The sequence below is a fragment of the Lathyrus oleraceus genome, chromosome 5 (assembly GCF_024323335.1).
Source record: "Lathyrus oleraceus cultivar Zhongwan6 chromosome 5, CAAS_Psat_ZW6_1.0, whole genome shotgun sequence".
Lineage (NCBI taxonomy): Eukaryota > Viridiplantae > Streptophyta > Magnoliopsida > Fabales > Fabaceae > Lathyrus > Lathyrus oleraceus.
The window spans coordinates 303,248,179-303,255,288 of record NC_066583.1 but is presented as its reverse complement, the minus strand read 5'-3'; the positions used below and the strand labels follow the sequence as shown (position 1 = coordinate 303,255,288).

Sequence of the window (7,110 nt, the reverse complement as noted above, 5' to 3'; positions counted from 1 at the left end):
ACATGCATGGTAGGCGCAAAATGAGCGGTAGCAGCAGGCATGGTAGAGGTAACCACCTCTGAAATAACAGTCCTCTGAGGAGGAGGAGTTGTGGGTGTTGGTGAAGATTGACTCTGAGCAGCCAACACTAACTCCATCATGGCAGTCAGTCGAGCGATCTCGTACTTCAACTCTCTATTCTCTTGCTCAAGATGTTCCATGATTCTCAGATGATTAGCGTGAGTGTTGTACCGATGAGTCAACTTGGCTGAAGCACAGAAGAAACACCAATGAGACATCTGGCGAAAGAGAAACTTGCTTATGCAAATGTTGCATGAAATGACCATAAAAATCTCTTTTTAGTTATATAATTGGAAGGATTACACTAAGTAAAACTTCAGAAATCAAATGAAAAATACAAGAGAAAAGGAGATTAGTCATCCTAAGGATCCCTAACAACAACGTCAGAAGATCTGGCTGAAGGCGTTTACTTCCTTCGAATGCGTCGGATCTCGGTCTCAAAAGAAGCCTTCATCTGAGTCTTCTCGAGGACAAGTTGATCAACAATCTTCTTCCAAGCAACGGAAGGATGAGGCATGCTAGAAGATGAAACCTCTGGCTCTCTCTGTCTCTTCGTCACTCGGTATTCAAGTAGCTCAATAAGTGCATCCTTATCCATAGACTCCAACTGCAACTCCTCGTGCTTCTTGCTCAAAGCACGGAAACGCTCTTCCCACATATCTTTCTCTTGCTTCATCTTGGCGAGTGCGTCTTCCAACTCCTCTATATCTTGGTTAGGGGAAGTTAAAGGCTCAACCACAACCATAGACATAGGTCTCTCACAAGGATAAGGCATCTTCAGCTTCAAAGCTCTCTTCTTCACCCAAAGAGTGTATGCTTCCAAAGTTACACAATTGCACGGACCAAGCTCGGATCTTTCTTTCCTATGCACATTATGCCAAGCATGCACAATCTTCTACTTCAAATGTTGGGGATCTATACCCTCTTGATAGAAAATACCTTCTAACAACATGTTATTAGGTTTGTCTCTCAAGGGGAACCCAAGTTGACGACGAGCCAAAGCAGGGTTGTAGTTAATTCCTCCTTGTGTACCAATGAGAGACACATTAGAGAATTCACCACAACAATCAATAATCTCCAAACTGCTCAAAGAAGGATCATACCAAACTATATCATCATTAGTGAGAGACATAAGTCTCTGAGACCATCATAGACATTGTTTGTTCTCCACAAAAGCAGGCGTCTGAGGCAAGTGCAAAATAAACCACCTGTACAAAACAGGAATGCAACAGACAATATCCCCACCACCCTTAGAATTCCTTAGATGCAAAGAGAAATACATATCACCCAATAGAGTAGGCACAGGATTTCCAATCAAGAAAAGTCTAATGGCGTTAACATCAACAAAACCGTCAATGTTAGGGAACAAAGCTAATCCATATCAATTGGAAGAAGGTGTAGCATACCACTATCAAACTAGGGTGAGAGGGAAGATCATCGCTTTCAATAGGGATGAAATCAATACTTATTTGGGTCATTCTCTCACCTTGGCGGGTAACATGCGGTGTGAATACCGTGCTAAAGAGACCGCAAATGATTGGGATATTACTGATGTTAGTGCTCACCTTTGCCTTGAGGGAAAGACGTATGACTTGAACGATCAAGGATTTGCAAAATCTTGGAAGAGGGAAAACCTTAATTTGGAAGCCCGGGCTTATTTGGTTCTTTTGTTGAACAACATTCGGCCGCGGAGCCATAGTACCACAATTCCACTCGATGTCGGTTGCCTTTTGTATTACATTATGATTGGGAAATCGGTGGATGTGGCGTCTATCATCGCGGAGGAGATGAGAAAAGTGGCAACTAGCGGGACAAAGTTCAGAGGGAAAGTCGGTGTGCTCTTGTATCCGGGGCTGATTATGGGGCTTTGCCGAAGGGCAAATGTGCCTATTCCGGATGAGGTGCACCTTTCTATAACCAGTGTGATTAATGATGTGTTTTTGAACAGGTTCTGCCAAAGTCAGATGGATAGAGCTGAGGGAGCAGGCACTTCTTCATCTAGGTCTCGCGCCCGCTGTCCACCAGTTTTTGATCAGATGGCGTTTGCCACTTACTGCTGTGAAAACTTTGAGGCTTCTAGGAGGTCTCAATCATTCTTATTTGATGTCATGCAGCAGCAGTTCCAGAACACATTCTTAGCACCCGAAGCCCGCACTTTTCCGACTTAGGCGGAGTACGTATCTTATTCTAATTGGCATGAGGGCAGACCAACATTCATGGGGTGTGCAGGAAGTAGTGGTCAAGCTAGTGGTGCGGGTCATGACGAAGACATGGAAGATGTCATTGGGTCCGTGGGCGGTGGTGTTGATGAGGAGGATTGAAGACCTTGGTTTGGGTAGTATTAGATTTTTTATTTGTTAGTTTTTTTTATTATTATTATTATTGTTTTTGTGTTTTTAATTATGCTTGTACTTTAGGAAGCATCACATGTTGGTGTTTCCCTTTTTTTTTTTACTTTTGGTGGCTCTCGTTTCACTGTGAAATTTTGTTTTGTTAATTGCATGTATCTTTATTGTGAAGTTTAATTGTGTGTTTCTATGAACTTTGGTATGCCCCACTTTTTTGTTTAATTGTTCTCGTTCTTGAGTTGAGTTTGAAGGAACCAAGTGATGCTTGCAAGGAAGGAAGCGTAGGACACTTCGAGTGGTGATGATAAGAATTGGTTGTCGGCATTTCAATGTACACTTTACCGCTTTCTAGACTTAACATGAATAGTTTGATGGTGTGTTGCAAATTTCCTATCATAAATTCCTTGAGATACATGTCAATTTTGAATCAAAGTAGAACTTAACCAATTGTGAGGTAACCTTCCATTGTGCACTAAATGCGGGAGACCGAATATTATTTCAATTCATTCTTATCATGCTAAATCATGCATTAATCTATTTTTGTGAAAATTGTGAAAGTGATAGAGGCATTGTTTGTTATTAAGAAAAACAACTTGGTCAAAAAAAAGTTTTGAATCAACTAACCTTGTGAGGAGTGATCCTTAGTTTAACCCTTTTGAGCTTGTATTAGGAATCATTTGATTGATAAATGCAAATTCCATTAAAAATATTGTAAATAAATGAACCCTAATTTCTTTCGTTTCAATTGAACCTTCAACCGATTTTGTTTGCAATTTGTGTCTTTTGCCTATGTCTAAGTATGGAGCATTATTGCATAAATTTTGTCTTGAAGTCTAAAGTTAGGGAGAGTAACTTAGAAGAGTTGATAAAAACTTGAAAAAGTGGTGTTTTATAAAAGGTGAAATTGTGAAAAGAAACAAGAACAATAAGTCACCTTTGAAATTATGGAACTAGTAAAAAGAAAAACAAAAAGAGAGCTCATGATTGTGTTGTTGTTGAAAAATAAGAAAAGAAGAAAAATTAGGATCAAAAATAGAATTTGTTGTTGAGTTTGAATTTATGGGAATGCTCCCTTGGGATAGAAATTTTTGTTTGAATTCCCTTAATCATACCCTTTCTTTGTAACCCAAGCCACATTACAACCGTTGAAAGACCTCTTGATTCTCATTTTTTCACATGATTTAGTGTTTGCTTTGATGACCGCATGATTCGAGTTGATGTTGATTTAATTGTTCGGATAAGTGAAAGAAAACCCTCATGATATGTGTATAAGTTTGATTCAGTTTTGACATGTATTGCTTTGAATTTCTTGGTATGTCATTCGCACCCAACCATTGTTCTTGTTCATGTTTTGTCTAGCATTGAGGTAAGTGGATTGTGAAAGGATCGTACACTTTTGAACCATTTGAGTGTATTTGGTTAATCCTTGTTTCATTCTCTTGTTTCATTACTTTGGTTACTTTGGTGAAAAACTTTTGTTTAGGGACAAACAAAATGATAAGTTGGAGAGAGTTGTTAGGGACCAATTATCACTACTTTTCATATATTATTATTGGTCCCTTTTACCATTTTCTTATCGAATTTACACACTTTTATTCTCACAAATTATTACATGAGCAAAATTTGGAAGGAGCTTGATGGGCATTTTGGAAGCAAACTTGAAGAATAAAGTTTGGAAGAAAAAGTGTTGAGGAAGCTTGCAAGGCAAGGAAGCTACATTTCCTTGAGTTCGCGCCGCGACCCATGTTGGCGCCGCGAACCCTGTGTGACATTTTTAGAACCTTTTGAAACCACTTTTATGTATTAGACCAAAAGGAGATCATTAGAGAAAAATGAACTTTTAACCACACATTAAGAGGAAAAAAAAGGATTATCACAAGTTTTGTAAAATCAATCTAGAGGCCATTTTTGAATTCATTCCATTTTTATTGTTGTCAAACATGGTGATGAGGAGCTAAACCCCACTTTGGCAAGATTTGAGGTAGTAGCTATCCATTATTGATTATGTATTCCTATTAACTCTTGTATGTGACAATTGATTATTGATGTATGGATTAATACTTCCACCCTATTTTAAATATTCAGATTTGAGTTATTGTTGAGAAAGATTGTTCAAATCTTGACTTAAAGTATGCTTTCAAATAGTGAATAAATTATAGAAATAGATTTATACACTACTTTTCTTTTGTATTAAACATTAAAGATTGTTATATTAATAGTTATATGGAGAAATCGTCTAAAGATTAATATAGTGATTATCACAATCTCATTTAGAAATAAATGTTATTGAGAGGATGCTTGAATATTATCAATAATTTTGAGTCCATATAGTTGTCACTAGGGAAACATAAGAAATTGAGATAGTGAACTCCAATCTTGGCAAGCCTTTTATATTCGATTTAAAACTAATTTTATTGTCTTAGTGTCATTTTAATTAAGAGATAACAATTCACTCAAAAACAACTTGGTTACTTTTCAAACTTACAACAATTGAGATTATAGAACGGCGGTAATATCACCCAATCTCTATGGATACGATATAAAAATATTTGCCAGAAATATACTTTTCAACCGTTAACCAACTAATGACCATAACTGCATCCCAATTAATTCACAAATATTGGACAGAGTATGATGATAGAAAAAGTTTTAATAAAACTAACCATTATAAGCAACATTTTTCATTTGATGATGAATGTTGCCCAAGCCTCAACAACTAGTGCCCAACCTGCCCGATTCTGTTGCGGCATCACATCCCCTACATAACAGTTGAATCTTCATTCTGCAGAATTTCGTATGGCAAGTAGTGCAAGAAAATCAGAAGCATCCACCATTAGCTCCCAATGGATTTTCCATAAATCATACAAGAATGAAACAGAATCCACTTTATAACAAGCTCAACATAACATAATTTTCGCACGTCCAGAACCTTCCACTTCGAATGAACTCCGTAACCTAACCATTTCGTAACTAACTTCTTGGCCTACAACAAAGCCTAACAGAATTAACTCAAGAACCACTCTAATTTCAACATAAACATTCCAACTGATATAACAACTTCCAACTGATTCCAGAATCTTCAACAATCATCACCTATATAACAGTTCACTTCACACTTCAAAGGCACATATTGGTTCTTCTACATCTCAGGCATCAAACTCAACTGAAACCAACTTCTAACCTAACTGAATTTAACAACCTAACAACCTAGCAACTATAACAAAAGAGGTGAGGAGAATAACAGGGAGAGGAGAATGAGTATAAGGGAAACTCACTCTGCATCGAGGTGGATTCTGATTTCTCACCAAGTTCATCATGCTTCAACACTCTGCAATTGGATCTCGCATTCATCCTTGTCCTCATCCATATTCTGCAAGAGCCTTAACCGAATCTCCATTCTGCAAAAGCCTTGATCGAGCCTACATCCAACAAGAAATCAATTGAATCATCAATCTGCAAAGGCTTCCATCAAGAGGAAAAGAGCATCACACGCAGAAACCAAACGCAAGAGCGCACCAAATTCAAAGGTCTTTTCACTGCTCAGAAGCGCACATCCATTCTCTGAGTTCGCAACAATCACAGGAAGAGGAAGAGAAACGATTTCAGCAACGATACATATTTGAGAGTGATTGAAGCATTCGAATCTGGTAAGTTCACGATTCATCTTCTATAATCTTTACTTTCCTCCTCTGGTTACGCGGGAGTTTTGTTAAGAATCGAGTCACATTGGATCAGTGATTGAGAGGAAGAACATACGCCGTAGAGAAGTTGACGCATTTCTTGAACAAACATGGAGGCAAGTGTGGAGGACGATGGTACGGCGCCGCGCGGAGCTTCTCCATTTGTGTTTGGTTGCGGCGAAGAGAGCTTTTTTTCTGGCTTCAGTCATGTAGGTTAAAGAATGGAAAGATTGTGTCCTGGCTCGGATGTTTGGGCCTAAGGCCCAAACTATTTCACTCCCGGCACCCCCTTGTTGTTCTGCTATGGTTAGTTTTCATGGGCCTGAGGCCCATCCATTTTGCACACTGTGTTGTTGTTCGCATCCCCTAACACTCATGCATTCATTTGGGCTCAGCAGCACCAGGCGGTGGGCCTATGATGTGAGGCACATACGACTCCTGCTTCTTCCTCCATTATTGGGCTTATTTCATTAGGGTTTAATCCTAGTAATTAGGTTGGTATTGAGTAATTAGGTTAATTCCTTAGCCTTGAATAATTAGTTTTACTCAATTAGGATTTAATGATTAGGACTTGATTCTAGATTAGTGAATTAGAAATTGTTAGAAATACTTTAATTAGTTTAATAGGTATTTAGAAATATTAGAATATAGATAGATTTAGCATTTCTAAGAATTTTAGACTCAATTAGGATTTAATTATAAGGATTTAGATATTAGGTTATAATTAGAATGTTATAATTAGATTTTAGAATTAATTACCAATATTAGAGATTAATTAGATTTTAATTAGATATTAGAAATAATTAGATGGAATTAGAGTTAATTAGGTTTAATTAGCTATTGGATTTTAATATTGATTTGAACTTAAGTTTTAGTCTTAATTAGAAATTAGGTAAGGTTTAGGCCAATTTTAAATTATGTTAAAATCAAGCTTTAGGACTTAATCAATTTTAGACTATAATTAGATTTTAACTAGAATTTGATTTGTGTTTGTAATTAGATATTAATGACCATTTTACCCT

At 37.3% G+C, this 7,110-nt stretch overlaps 1 long non-coding RNA gene across 1 annotated transcript; it reads right to left on the bottom strand.

The window, feature by feature from the left end:
- Window positions 1–4,856: 4,856 nt before the first annotated feature.
- LOC127084140 (uncharacterized) lies at window positions 4,857–6,511 on the bottom strand. Its single transcript, XR_007788631.1, has 2 exons — window positions 5,925–6,511; window positions 4,857–5,827 (listed from the first exon to the last, which is right to left on the bottom strand). It is a non-coding gene; the product is annotated as an uncharacterized LOC127084140 (long non-coding RNA).
- Between the last annotated feature and the right edge of the window lie 599 nt (window positions 6,512–7,110).